We start from the raw sequence: 13455 nt of genomic DNA on the forward strand, positions 1-13455 counted from the left end.
ACTTAGGATCACCATTCCAGCAGGTACTGTGCACCCTCTACACAAAGATATCACTGCTGAAGTTCCCCTCAAGATGTACAAGGAGGTACAGGAAGCCCAGAGTCTATTGTCGTTGATGCCATTCCCACCTGATGAGCAAGGCACAGTGTTGCTGCAGACTAAGGATGTCCTTGGGCGCTGTCACAGAACTGTGCCAACTGCAAGAGCAGGACATTCTATCCCTGTGCCATCAAGTTGGCACTAAACTTAATCAACTGGCTGCTTTTAAGGAACCACTGGCAAACTCTGTGGGATCTCATGACCAAGTCTGTCACTGGTGCAATTTGTGCCAGATCACAGCACTACATCTCATTTTCCTAGACCTTAACTTTGGCAATATAGTTGGCTTCCCCCAGGTAGAAGGTGCCATAGACTGCACACAAATTGCATTGAAAGCATCAATATCATAATGCACGTGACTTCATCAATAAAAAAGGTTCCACTACATTAGTGCACATCTGTGATTACTGGTACCATTTCTGAGAGATCTGAGCCAGGTACCCCCGGGAGGTGCTGCAATTCCTATATCCTAGAGAACTCTAATATTCCAGCTTTGATTCAAGGGCCAGGTGCCTTACAAAGATGTTTCCAAGAGGTAAGGGCTGTCTCTGCAACCACAGCCATCAACCCCTTGGCTGAGGTCAAGCCTGGATACAATACTGCCGACTTATTGATGAGGGCCACTGTGGCACAGACAATAAGTATGCTGGAGATATACTTCCAGAGCTTGGATCGTTTGTGGGGGTGGATGGCTGTCCTTGCAGTCCAAACCAGACTGAGAACATACAGCAACTGTTTGCTTTTCAATCAATGAGCTTACAGACAATGAGTGAATGTGCCACAGAATCCTATCTTGGTATGTTCCACACATCTGGGGCAGGCACTGTGGGGATGTGATAGACTCTGAAGAGCTGGGAGAATGACAGCTGTCTTCTAAGAGAGAAGGTGAGGACATTGAGCATCACCTTCTACACACAGCATCTACAACATCAAGTGAGACAAGCCTGACAAGGTTTAATTGACGCCTGGTTCCAGCCAGTGATCACTCGTTGACTGTAAGCTTATTGATTGAAAAGCAAACAGTCGCTGTATGTGCCCAGAGGCAAATGCAGCTTTTCTTTGTTTTCTTTACGACATTTGCTTTGCCTGTGGCTAAATAAAAGTGAATATATTTGACCGTTTGGAGGCTTTCCTATATGTGCTGGTCCCACATTAAACAATCAGAAAATGTTAGGCTATGCTGTACATTGGGAAAAAGGTAGCACTCACTTAAACAGGATTCTAGGATGGGATAATGTTCTGAATAGGTATCCTGTATAGCTAAGCTCTTAAATAGGAAAACATTTATGAATGTGCACTTGTATTTGCAATGAAGTGTCAGCAGTGCCATCTGTATGCCCTGAGAAGCATTCGTTTTTGGTTCCACTCCAACCATGTTCATTGTGAAGGGCAGTTTCTGACTGACAGGACTTGATTGGGAGAACTGCAGGGCTTTAAAAATGATGCTGGCATCGGGGATCCTGGAAGGTCCCATCAGTGGCAAGTACTTCTGCTTGTGGTGAAAGAAAAGATAGGATGGATAGAGTGCCAGAGATGTGTTGTGCATAGCTAATCAGAGATAGTAGGAACTGCAGATGCTGGAGAATCTGAGACAACAAGGTGCAGGGCTGGATGAACACTGCAGGCCAAGCAGCATCATAGGAGCAGAGAGGCTGACGTTTCGGGCCTAGACCCTTCATCAGAAAAGGGGGAGGGGAAGGGGGTTTTGAAATAAATAGGGAGAGAGTGGGAGGCGGATAGGAGGGATAGAGGAGAGGATAGGTGGAGAGGAAACAAACAGGTCGAAGAGGCGGGGATGGGGCCAGGAAAGGTGAGTGTAGGTAGGGAGTTAGGAAGGGGATAGGTCAGTCCAGGGAGGACAGACAGGTCAAGGGGGTGGGATGAGGTTGGTCGGTAGGAGATGGAGGTGCGGCTTGGGGTGGGAGGAGGGGATAGGTGGGAGGAAGAACAGGTTAGGGAGGCAGGGACGAGTTGGACTGGTTTTGGGATGCGGTGGGGGGAGGGGAGATTTTGAAACTTGTGAAATCCACATTGATACCATTGGGCTGCAGGGTTCCCAAGCGGAATATGAGTTGCTGTTCCTGCAACCTTCGGGTGGCATCATTGTGGCACTGCAGGAGGCCCAGGATGGACATGTCGTCTGAGGAATGGGAGGGGGAGTTGAAATGGTTCGCGACTGGGAGGTGCAGTTGTTTGTTGCGAACCGAGCGTAAGTGTTCTGCAAAGCGGTCCCCGAGTCTCCGCTTGGTTTCACCGATGTAGAGGAAGCCACACCGGGTACAGCGGATGCAGTATACCACATTGGCAGATGTGCAGGTGAACATCTGCTTGATGTGGAAAGTCTTCTTGGGGCCTGGGATGGGGGTGAGGGAGGAGGTATGGCGGCAGGTGTAGCACTTCCTGCGGTTGCAGGGAAAAGTGCCGGGTGTGGTGGAGCTGGAGGGGAGTGTGGAGCGGACAAGGGAGTCACGGAGAGAGTTGTCCCTCCGGAAAGCAGATAAAGGTGGGGAGGGAAAGATGTCTTTGGTGGTGGGGTCGGATTGCAGATGGCGGAAGTGTCGGAGGATGATGCGTTGGATCTGGAGGTTGGTGGGGTGGTCTCATAGCTAATCAGGCAAGTTTTGGAAAATAGCCTGAGAAATCTTGCTGGAACTCATGTGGATCAACTTGCCATGAAATTCACCAAAGTTGACACCTAGTCAATTTCTGGCAAAACTCACTCTGAGAATCTGGAACAAAACTAAAATCTCTTGGGCAAGTGAGAATTAGTTAAAGAAAGCCAGTATGGATTTGTTCAAGGCAAATTGTGTTAAATTAACTACACTAAGTTCTAATGGAGAGGGTTGGTGAGAGCAATGTGGCTGATATGGTGTTTATGGACTTCCAGAAGTATTTGCTAAAGTGCCACACAGCAGACGGAAGTAGTAAGAATAAGAAGTTGACTGAGTGACAAGAAACAGAGAGTAATGGTGGAGTTGTTTTTTGGACTTCCTATCAATGCAACCATAAAGTTTTTTGGACATAAGGAAAATACAGAGGGGTTTCCCCAGGGCCGATATAACTACTGTTTCTCTTGTTCTACATTAATGGCATAGATTTGGGCTCTCAGGACACAATGCCAAATTTGCAGGTGACACAAGACTTGATAATAGACAAAAATAGAAATTACTGGAAAAACTCGGCAAGTCTGGCAGCATCTGTGGAGTAAAATCGGAGTTAACATTTCGGGTCAAGTGATTCTTCCTCAGAACTGATGGTAACTAGGAAAATGTCAGCTTATATGCAGGAGACAGGGTGGGGCACTGGGATAAGGAGTCAATGATAGGTGGAGATAGAGCCCAAAGAGAGAGAACGGTTAAACAGACAAAGGAGTGTATAATGATCTGGCTAGGAGGGTGAATAGCTATTCATGGGGACTGTTAATGGCTAACAATGGGTGGTGTGTCATGGTGGACTGTGTGACAACAAGGCCTGGTTTGTGGGGGTTGGAATAAGGACATGGGAGAGCTCAAGCCCTAAAGTTGTTAAACACCATATTGAGTCCAGAAGGCTGCAGGGTCCCCAAGCAGAAAATGAGGTGCTGTTTTTCCAGCTTGCACTGAGCTTTGCTGGAGACCTGCAGCAAGCCTGAGGCAGAGATGTTGGCCAGGGAATAGGGTGGTGTGGCAGGCAACTGGAAGTTCAGGGTCTTTTTACAGACAGAATGCAGGTGTTCTGTGAAGTGGTCACCCAGTCTATGCTTCATTTACCCAGTGTAGAGGAGACCACATTACCAGCAGCAAATGCAGTTGACTGTGTGAAGTGCTTCACCTGGAGGGTGTGTTTGGTCCCTTGGATACTGGGGAAAGAGGAGGTAAATGGATAGGTATTAGGCGGTTGCAGTGGAAGGTGCCGTGAAACTGTGACGGGGTGTTGGGAGTGAAGGAAGAGTGGACCAGAGTGTCCCAGAGGGAACAGTCCCTGTAGAAGGCTGACAAGGGAGGGGAGAGGAATATGTGTCTGGCGGTAGCATCCCGCTGGAGGTGGCGGAAATGGCGGCTAATGATCCTCTGGATGAGGATGCTAGTGGGATGATAGGTAAGGACAAGGGGGATCCTTTCAATGTTGCCGGAAAAAAGAGAGGGGGTGAGGGCTGAAGTGTGGGAGATGGGTCAGACCCCGTTGAGGGCCCTGTCAACCATGGTGCTGGGTATCCGGTTGAGGAAGAATGTGGACATTTCGGAGGCTCTCTTGTCGAAGTTGGCATCATCAGAACAAATGCAATGGAGACAGAGGAACTGGGAGAATGAAATAGAGTCTTTACAGGAAGCAGGGTGTGAGGATGTATATGCCAGGTGACTATGTGAGTCAGTGTGTTTATAGTGGATATTGGGAGCTAGTCTATGCCTGGAAATGGAAACAGAGATGTCGAGGAAGGAAAGGGAGGAATCTGAGATGGACCAGGTGAAGGTGAGAGCACTGTAGAAATTGGAAGCAAAATTGATAAACTTTTCCAATTCTGGATGAGAAAGGGAGGCAGCACTGATGATATCATCCATATACTAGAGAAAGAATTGTGGGTGGGGACTGGAATAGGACCGGAACAAGGAAGGTTCCAAATACCCCACAAAGACACAGGCATAACTGGGGCCCATGTGTGTACCCATGGCCACCCCGCTGAAGAAAATGAGAGGAGTTAAAAGAAAAGACTTGGCAATATTGTTAACTATGATGAAGACTTCAAGAGGAAGAAGATTACATGAGAGGAGATTGCTGATTGATTGGCATTGCCCTCTCATACATTATAAATTTTGATTTACCGCTTAAATTGGTATTGTTGATTGTCCTGATGAGTATAAGGTGGAAAGCTTCACAAAATGTGTTGTTTTTCATTAATACCAAACTTCTACTACAGAATGCCTGTTTAAGGCAGAGATACATAAAATAGGGAAAATGAGCAGAGGCAATATGAACTTAACAACATCATTCTGAATCATGCAGGAGAAAGGCACACTGGAGATTTTGGCATTTAATTAAAAGAAAAATAGTGTAGATGCTGATAAGCTGAAATAAAGAAAAAATCAAAGTACCCAAGAAACACAGCAGCTCTGGCAGCATCTGTGAACAGAAAGATTGTTAATGTCTCAAGTCCAAAGAGTCTTGTTCAGAACCAAAGGGGGCTGGGAAATTTTGTTTTCTACGGTATTAACAGGAGGAGGGAGTGAAAGACATCGTGAGTGTGCTCAGAGCAAAAAAGAGGGTGTGCTAATGATGATAATTGCTTCTTTACCACCATTAGCACTTCTTTTGTCTTTTGTTCTGGGCACCCTCACATGTGCCACAGACCTCCTCTGGTTATATTGGATAGGCAAGAATGGAACCAGTTGAGTTCCTCCCATTGTACGAGATTCAACAATTACTTATGTTCATGTTTTGAATGCAAGCATTCTCGACACTACAGGAATCTATCCATTCATCTTATTGATCCATGACTCATCTACTTGACATGCAAACTGTGATGTCACATCCTCGTTGTTGACAAATGACAAACTGGTTTGTCCTTTATAACAGGCCAGCTTTCTCTGCTGTCCATTCAGTTTGACTTATGGCTACATTACTAATCAGATGATGCACCTTGGATTCCAGATGTAAACCTATATCACAGTCTGCAGGGATGCATAGCGTATGCTGAATAGACAATGCTTCGATTTGAGAAATTAAGATTATTAGAAGATAACTAATGTATTTCCCCTCTTCATTTTACAACAGCAGCAGCATATTGAACATTTAAGAGGTCAGCCACTCCTTCCATTATTGTTTTTATACAGACTGAGCAGATGGATGTACCACATAATCATGGTTTGGGAAGCTACCAGATGTCATGGTCTGAACTTTGTGGTGAGGAAGATGACACTTTCACTATTATTATTATGCCATATGTCAGTCAGCAATTTCCAGAGATTGTACATGCACAATGAAATACAGGAAGTAGGAAGTTGCTGTCTAATTGCCAGGCTCATCCACAAGCTTTTTTATATTGGTATTTCACAGAAACATAGAATTACAGTATTGTTACAATGCAGAAGAAACATAAAAAAAGTAGGAATAGGCATTCAGCCTGGTCTATCATATTCAATATAATCATGGTTGATCATCCTATTTAGTACCTTGGTTCTTCCCATACCATTTAATCCCTTTAGCATTAGGAACCATATTTAACTTCTCCTTGGAACATATATGTGGCTTCGATGCTTTCTTTGGCAGAGGATTCCACAGGTTCAGCACTCTCAGTGTAAAGAATTTTCTCCTCTCAGTCATAAATGGCCTACTCGTATTCTTAAACTTTGACCCCAGTTCTGGACTCCCCAGTCATTGGGAATATCCTTCCAGCATTTACCTCGTCTAGTCCTTTTAGAATTTTATAGGTTTCTGAGACTCCCCTGTTCATTCTTCTAAACTCCAGTGAATACAATCCTAACTGATGCAGTCTCTCTTCATACATCCGTCCCTCCAACCCAGGAATTGTAGCCATAGACAGAACATCCATCTCCAGATAAAGAGATGAAAAAAGCAACAGTACTCCAGGTGTAGTCTCACCAAGGCCCTGTACAATTGCAGAAAGGCATCCCTGTTTCTATACTCAAGTTCTCTCCCTGCAGAGACCAACATACCATTTCCTTCTTCACTGTTTGCTGCACCTGCTGCTTGCTTTCAGTGAATGGTATACAAGAACACCCAGGTCTTGTTGCACTTCCCCCTTTCCCAATTGATTGACATTCAGATAATTGTCTACCTTCTTGTTTTTGCTACCAAAGTGGATAACTTTACATTTATGAGGTGTGCTAATGATGATAATTGCTTCTTTACCACCATTAGCACTCCTTTTGTCCAACCGCTGGGGAAGTCCACTACAAACCTTCCTCCAGACTGAAAAATATCCATGAGCCATTACTCTCTGCTTCCTATCATTCAGACAATTTTGTAGCTATGTTGTTACTGTCCCTTTTATTTAATGAGCTATAACTTTGCTCACACGTCTGTTGTGTGGTACTGCATCAATTGCCTTTTGGAAGTCCATGTACACCAGCTCAACTGTATTACATTCATCAACCCTCTCTGTTACCTCTTCAAAGAACTCCAGCAAATTAGCTAACTATGTCTTTCCCTTTAAAAAAAAGACAGTAAAATAAATGAGAGATGTATAGTTCTCTACTTAACCTAGCAGGCACCCACGAAAAACATCAGAAAAAGTTAGGGCTCATTTGTTCAAAAGTAATTGAATGCCGCATGAGAAAGAACGTTTTCTGTAATTTAATTTAATGAGTGTAGGGGTTCTTTTAATCAAATGTGCGGTACTGGTAATTGATTTGCATAAGCTTTTGTTTCATTCATATGGATTTTCAATATTGTTGGAGATAAAGTAAGTTTTCTTTCCCTCTGGTTCTTTTAATTCCCTCTTAATCACATCTATTTTCCCTGTCATTATTTTGCATTCTGTCGATGATGTTGTATTAAATTAAACTCTTCTTGGTAGAGATTGTCCATGACACAGTGTCAGTTCTTCAACCTGATTGTTTGAACAGGCTCAGCCCAAATTTCAGCTTCTGAGTCAGGAAATTCCTGATTTCACAAACCTAATTCATGGACCTATCAGAATTTTGCTCCTTGGTAGGTGGGTACTAACTGGAGCTGGGTCTACTGCCTCTGGAAACAATATGGAGTGTGGAGGCAGCTACAGGGGCTATTGAGTGCAGAGGTGGGCTGTTTAAAAAAACTCATTTTAATGCTCTTGCACTTTATCCTGGAAAAGAGTGGGCCCTCCAACCCTCCAAATCCTTCAACAAATACCCCCCATGCCCCATTTCCCCATCCACCTTCACAGCCTCTCAAACCTTCCCTGCCAAATTATTCCCTCTATGCATAGCCTGGAAACCTTCCATGCCAATGCATGAACCTTGGCAAACCCATCAGCCTTTACAGCCACATGTCAACCCATGCCACCACCCACCACCCACCACCCTTTCCCATTGCAGCCTCAATGCCAACTCACTCATACCAACCTTAAGCAAGCTATTAAGCAGATCATAGGGGGCATGCTGAGATGAAAGTTCTGAGAACCCATTACAAATGCACTTCATTAAAAAAACAAACATTCTCGTTGATAAAAGTCCATTCAATACATCATTTCAAGTACTTGATCTCACCTAAAACAAATATCTATGTTCATAACAACCTCACCAAAGACAGCTAAGCTTTTTATAGCCACACAGAATGTCCATGAAATTGTAACTTTAAGGTTCATTGTGATAGGTTTTGGAAGCAATCAAGCAGAAATAATTTTATAATGGTAGCCTTCAGGTTTACATCAACAAACATATATTGACGTTAGAAGTAGCCGGATTCTTTTCAACTGCAAACTTGTTGCTACTTTATTCAAAATTTAAAGGGCAGACTTGACATCTTGACAGTTCCACAGGTCTTATCATTTTTTGTGCACATTAATAGTAACAACCATAAAGAGGTACCTGATCTCTCCCACAATGATACCTTACCTTGCCAAATAACTTCAGTAGATTTAGAGCATTCCAACACATTCGGAAAGTTTATGAATCATGGTTCAGAAACTTGGTTGATTAGAAACATTTCTGTTTGAAGACAACTGGCAGAGATGCTTGGGAGGATTTAAACCAAAACGGGGTTGGGGACAGGGTTGGGGTTCCAGGGAGATAGTGAGAAAATTGATTAGTCTGAGACAGGTGCAGTTGGGAAAAGGAGCAAGTTAAACAGTCAGGACAGGCAGGAACAAAGCAGAGAATGAGGTAGGACTGATAAATTAAAATGCATTTATTTCAATGCAAAAGCCTTGACAGGTAAGTCAGATGAACTCAGGGCATGGTTGGGAACATGGGACTGGGATACCATAGCTATTACAGAGACATGGCTCAGGAATGGACAGGACTGGCAGCTTAATGTTCCAGGGTATAAATACGATAGGAAGGATAGAAAGGGGGGCAAGAGAGGAAGGGGGATGGCATTTTTGATTAGGAATAACATTATGGCTGTACTTAGGGAGGGTATTCCGGTATACATCCAAAGAAGTTATTTGGATGGAACTGAGAAATAAGAAAGTGTGATCACCTTGTTGGGATTGTACCATAGACCCTGCAATTGTCAGCAGGAAATTGAGAAGCAAATTTGTAACGAGATCTCAGTTATCTCTAAGAATAATAGGGTGGTAATGGTAGGGGATTTTAGCTTTCCAACCATAGACTAGGACCGCCATAGTGTTAAGGGCTTGGATGGAGAGGAATTTATTAAGAGTGTACAAGAACATTTTCTGATTCAGTATGTGGATGTGCCTACAAGAGAAGGAGCAAAGCTTGACCTACTCTTGGGAATTAGGGCAAAGCAGGTGACAGAGGAGTCAGTGGAGGAGCACTTCAGGGCCAGTAATCATAATTCTATTTGTTTCAAAACAGTGATGGATAAAGGTAGACCGGATTTAAAAGTTAAAATTCTAAATTGGAGGAAGGCCAATTTTGATGGAATTAGACCAGAACTTTCTAAAGTTGATTGGGGGTGGATATTCACAGGTAAAGGGATTGCAGGAAAATGAGAAGCCTACAAAATGAGATAAGAAAATCTAGAGACAGTATGTTTGTGTTAGGGTGAAGGACAGGGCTGGTAGGTATAGGGAATGCTGGGTGACTAGACAAATTGAGGTTTTGGTCAAGAAAAAGAAGCAAGCATATGTCAGGTATAGACAGCAGGTATCAAGTGAATCCCTAGAAGAGCATAAATGCAGTAGAAATATACTTAAGAGGGAAATCAGGAGGGCAAAAAGGGGACACGAGATTGCTTTGGCAAGTAGGAATAATGAGAATTCAAAGGGATTCTACAAATACATTAAGGACAAAAGAGTAACTAGGGAGAGAACAGGGCTCCTTAAAATCAGCAAGGCTGCCTATGTGCGGAACCACAGGACATGGGGGACATACTAAAGAGAGATATGGAAGCTAGGAAACTTTGTGAAATAAATAGTGACATCTTGAAAAATGTCCATATTACAGAGGAGAAGGTGCTGGACATTGTAAAACGCATAAAGGTGGATAAATCCCCGGGACCTGATCAGGTGTACCCGAGAGCTTTGTGGGAAGCTAGGGAAGTGATTGCTGGGCCCCTTGCTGAGATATTTGTCTCATTGATAGCCAGAGGACTGGATGATGGCTAATGTGGTGCCACTGTTTAAGAAGGGTGGTATGGAAAAGACAGGGAACTTTAGATGGTTGACCCTTACATCAGTGGTGGGCAAGTTGTTGGAGGGAATCCTTAGGAACAGGATTTACATGTATTTGGAAAGGCAAGGACTGATTCAGGATAGTCAACATGGCTTTCTGCATGGGAAATCGTGTCTCACTAACTTAACTGAGTTTTTCAAAGAGGTAATGAAGAGAATTGATGAAGACAGAGTGGTGGACGTGATCTATATGGATTTCAGTAAGGCATTCAACAAGGTTTCTCATGTTAGACTGGTTAGCAAGGTTGGATCATGTGGAATACAGGGACAATTAGCCATTTGGGTATAGAAATGGCTTGAAGGTTGGAGATAAAGGGTGGTGGTGGAGGGTTGCTTTTCAGACTGGAGGCCTGCGACTAGTGGTGTGCCACAGGATGGGTACTGGATCCACCGCTTTTTGTATTTTATGTAAATGATTTAGATGTGAATATAGGAGGAATGGTTAGTAAGTTTGCAGATGACACCAAAATTGGTGGTGTTGTGGACAGCCAAGAAGATTGCTTCAAAGTACAACAGGATCTTGATCAGATGGGCTGGCGGGCTGAGGAGTGGCAGATGGAGTTTAATTTAGATAAATGTGAGGCATTGCATTTGGGTAAGGTAAATCAGGGCAGGACTTATACACTTAATGGTAAGGTCCTGGGGAGTGTTGCTGAACAAAGAGGTCTTTGAGTGCAGGTTCATAGTTCCTTGAAAGTGGAGTCACAGATAGACAGGAAAGTGAAGAAGTGTTTGGTATGTTTGCCTTTATTGCTCAGTGCATTGAGTAAAGGAGTTGGGAGGTCATGTTGTGGCCGTACGGGATATTCATTAGGCCACGTTTGGAATACTGCATCAATTCTGGTCTCTCTGCCATGGTAAGAATATTGTGAAATTTGAGAGGATTCAGAAAAGATTTACAAGGATGTTGCCAGGGTTGGAGGGTTTGAGCTATAGGGAGAGGCTGAATCGGCTGGGTATTTTCTCTGGAGTGTCGAAGGCTGAGGGGTGACCTTGTTGAGGTTTATAAAATCATGAGGGGCATAGGTAGGGTGAATAGCCAAGGTCTTTTCCCCAGGGTAGTGCAGTCCAAAATTATATGGCATAAGTTTAAGGTGAGAGGGGGAAGGTTTAAAAAGGACTTAAAGGGCAACTGTTTCACGCAGAAGGTGTTGTGTGTATGGAAGGAGCTGCCAGAGGAGGTGGTGGAGGCTGGTACAATTACAACATTTAAATGGGTATATGAATAGGAAGGGTTTAGAGGGATACGGGCTAAATGCTGGCAAATGGGACTAGATTAATTTAGGATATCTGGTCAGCATGGATGAGTTGGACCAAAGGGTCTGTTTCTGCGCTGTACAGCTCTCTGACTCTATGACTCTATAACTACACTTTCGTATGTGCCTCTGCTCATATGAACTGCAGATACAGCCTCAACCAACCCTGGTGAAAGGCACAGGACTCCCAGATTACAGCCTCTGCCAAAATATTGGCTGAGGCACGGAATCCTTCTGGCTTTGTAAAATTTTGGGCCATATTTTGGCTATATGTACAGGTCACAGATCCCCTGCAGAAGGCAATGCACTGTTGTGAAATGCTACATCAAAGCCTATAGAGAAAAAGACTGCAGCTTTAAGGATGATGAACAGCAAGCACTACTTCTTTGTAAATGATCATAGAATTCAAACCATTAAAGTTGGGAGAAATGCTCTATTGGCAGATGTTTAAAATTATTTGATTCTGACCTGATTAAGAGAAGACCAAGGTACAGTCAGGAAACGGCTTGTGGCTTGTACTCCTTAAGTAGCTTATGCTTTCATTCAATTATTCTTTACTTGCATAATGGCTGGCCTAAGGTCAGCCCGCAGTGACAGCAGCGGCAATAGAGTGAGGGAGAGTGAACCTGGGGTGAATGGCGGCAGCAGGATAAATACCTGAGGAGCGGGATGTGGCCTGAGGTCAGTCCAAGCAGTGACAGCAACAGCAGAGTAAAGCAGAGTGAACGTGGGGGTAAACAACAGCAGCAGGATAAATACGTGGGGAGCCTGGTCAGTCAGAGAGAGCGTGGATCTGAATCTAGGAGCAGAGCTATGAATGTCAACACCTCAACTCAAAAAGTGACCTAGACTTTGCTGCTCAGGAACCAAGTTTGCAGACTATGTCAGTAGTGCTTGGAGAAAGATAAGGCATTTACTTTTTGTAGTTGTAGTCTGCTAGGAATAGAAAGTGGGAGTGACCGATCTGAGTTTGGTGATGAGTGAGTAAGATTGTGTAATTGGTTCCTGGGTTATTGTCTGATAAGGTTGATTTAGTCAATAATTTTTTAAAAATGACCAGAATTAGCATGGTACATGTTTAGATCTAACACATTTTAAGTGCTCACACATAGAATGCTAGTTATAAAAAGTGGAAAGTCTATTTAGAAAATGTAAGCATTTTCCCGAATGTTCCAATGTACTTGCTGGCACAGTCAGTGGTCCAGGCAGCAAAAGTGACCACGTGTCAATCCCTTCCAGTTGCAGACCCCTGGACACAGGTAACAAACAGCCTGACCATCAGCTCTGTGCCCAGAGCCTGCTCCCAGGAATTGGCAGCGACACCAGCTTTTCACTGTACCTTGTGGGAATTGGTGGCCAACAAGATGCTAAAGTCGAAGGAAGCCACAACAGCAATGGTTTCATCCATCAGCCAGCACCACTGGCCTCTGGCTCCCAGTTACAGACAAGGGAAGCGGCAGGTTGGGGGCACTGGTACCAGCACTGGGAGCCTGCCCATATCTAATAGCAAGCCTAGCGCAGCCTCACAGCGCAGGGCAAAGTCAGGACAGAGAGTGAGCATAAAGCTGGAGTAATCCTGGAGCGCCAAAGCAAGAGGAAACCTGGAGTAATCCCAGAGTAGTAGCTAATGGAGGAAACATGGAGTAATTTTGTTGTGGTAGCTAACAGAGGAAACCTGGAATAATCTTCGAATGGTGGTTAACGGAGGAAACCTGGAATAATCTCAGAGTGCTAGCTAACGGAGGAAACCTGGAGTAATCTTGGAGTGCTAGCTAATGGAGGAAACCTGGAGTAATCTTGGAACGCTAGCTAACGGAGGAAACC

The sequence above is a fragment of the Rhincodon typus genome, chromosome 16 (assembly GCF_021869965.1).
Source record: "Rhincodon typus isolate 14 chromosome 16, sRhiTyp1.1, whole genome shotgun sequence".
Taxonomy (NCBI): Eukaryota; Metazoa; Chordata; class Chondrichthyes; order Orectolobiformes; family Rhincodontidae; genus Rhincodon; species Rhincodon typus.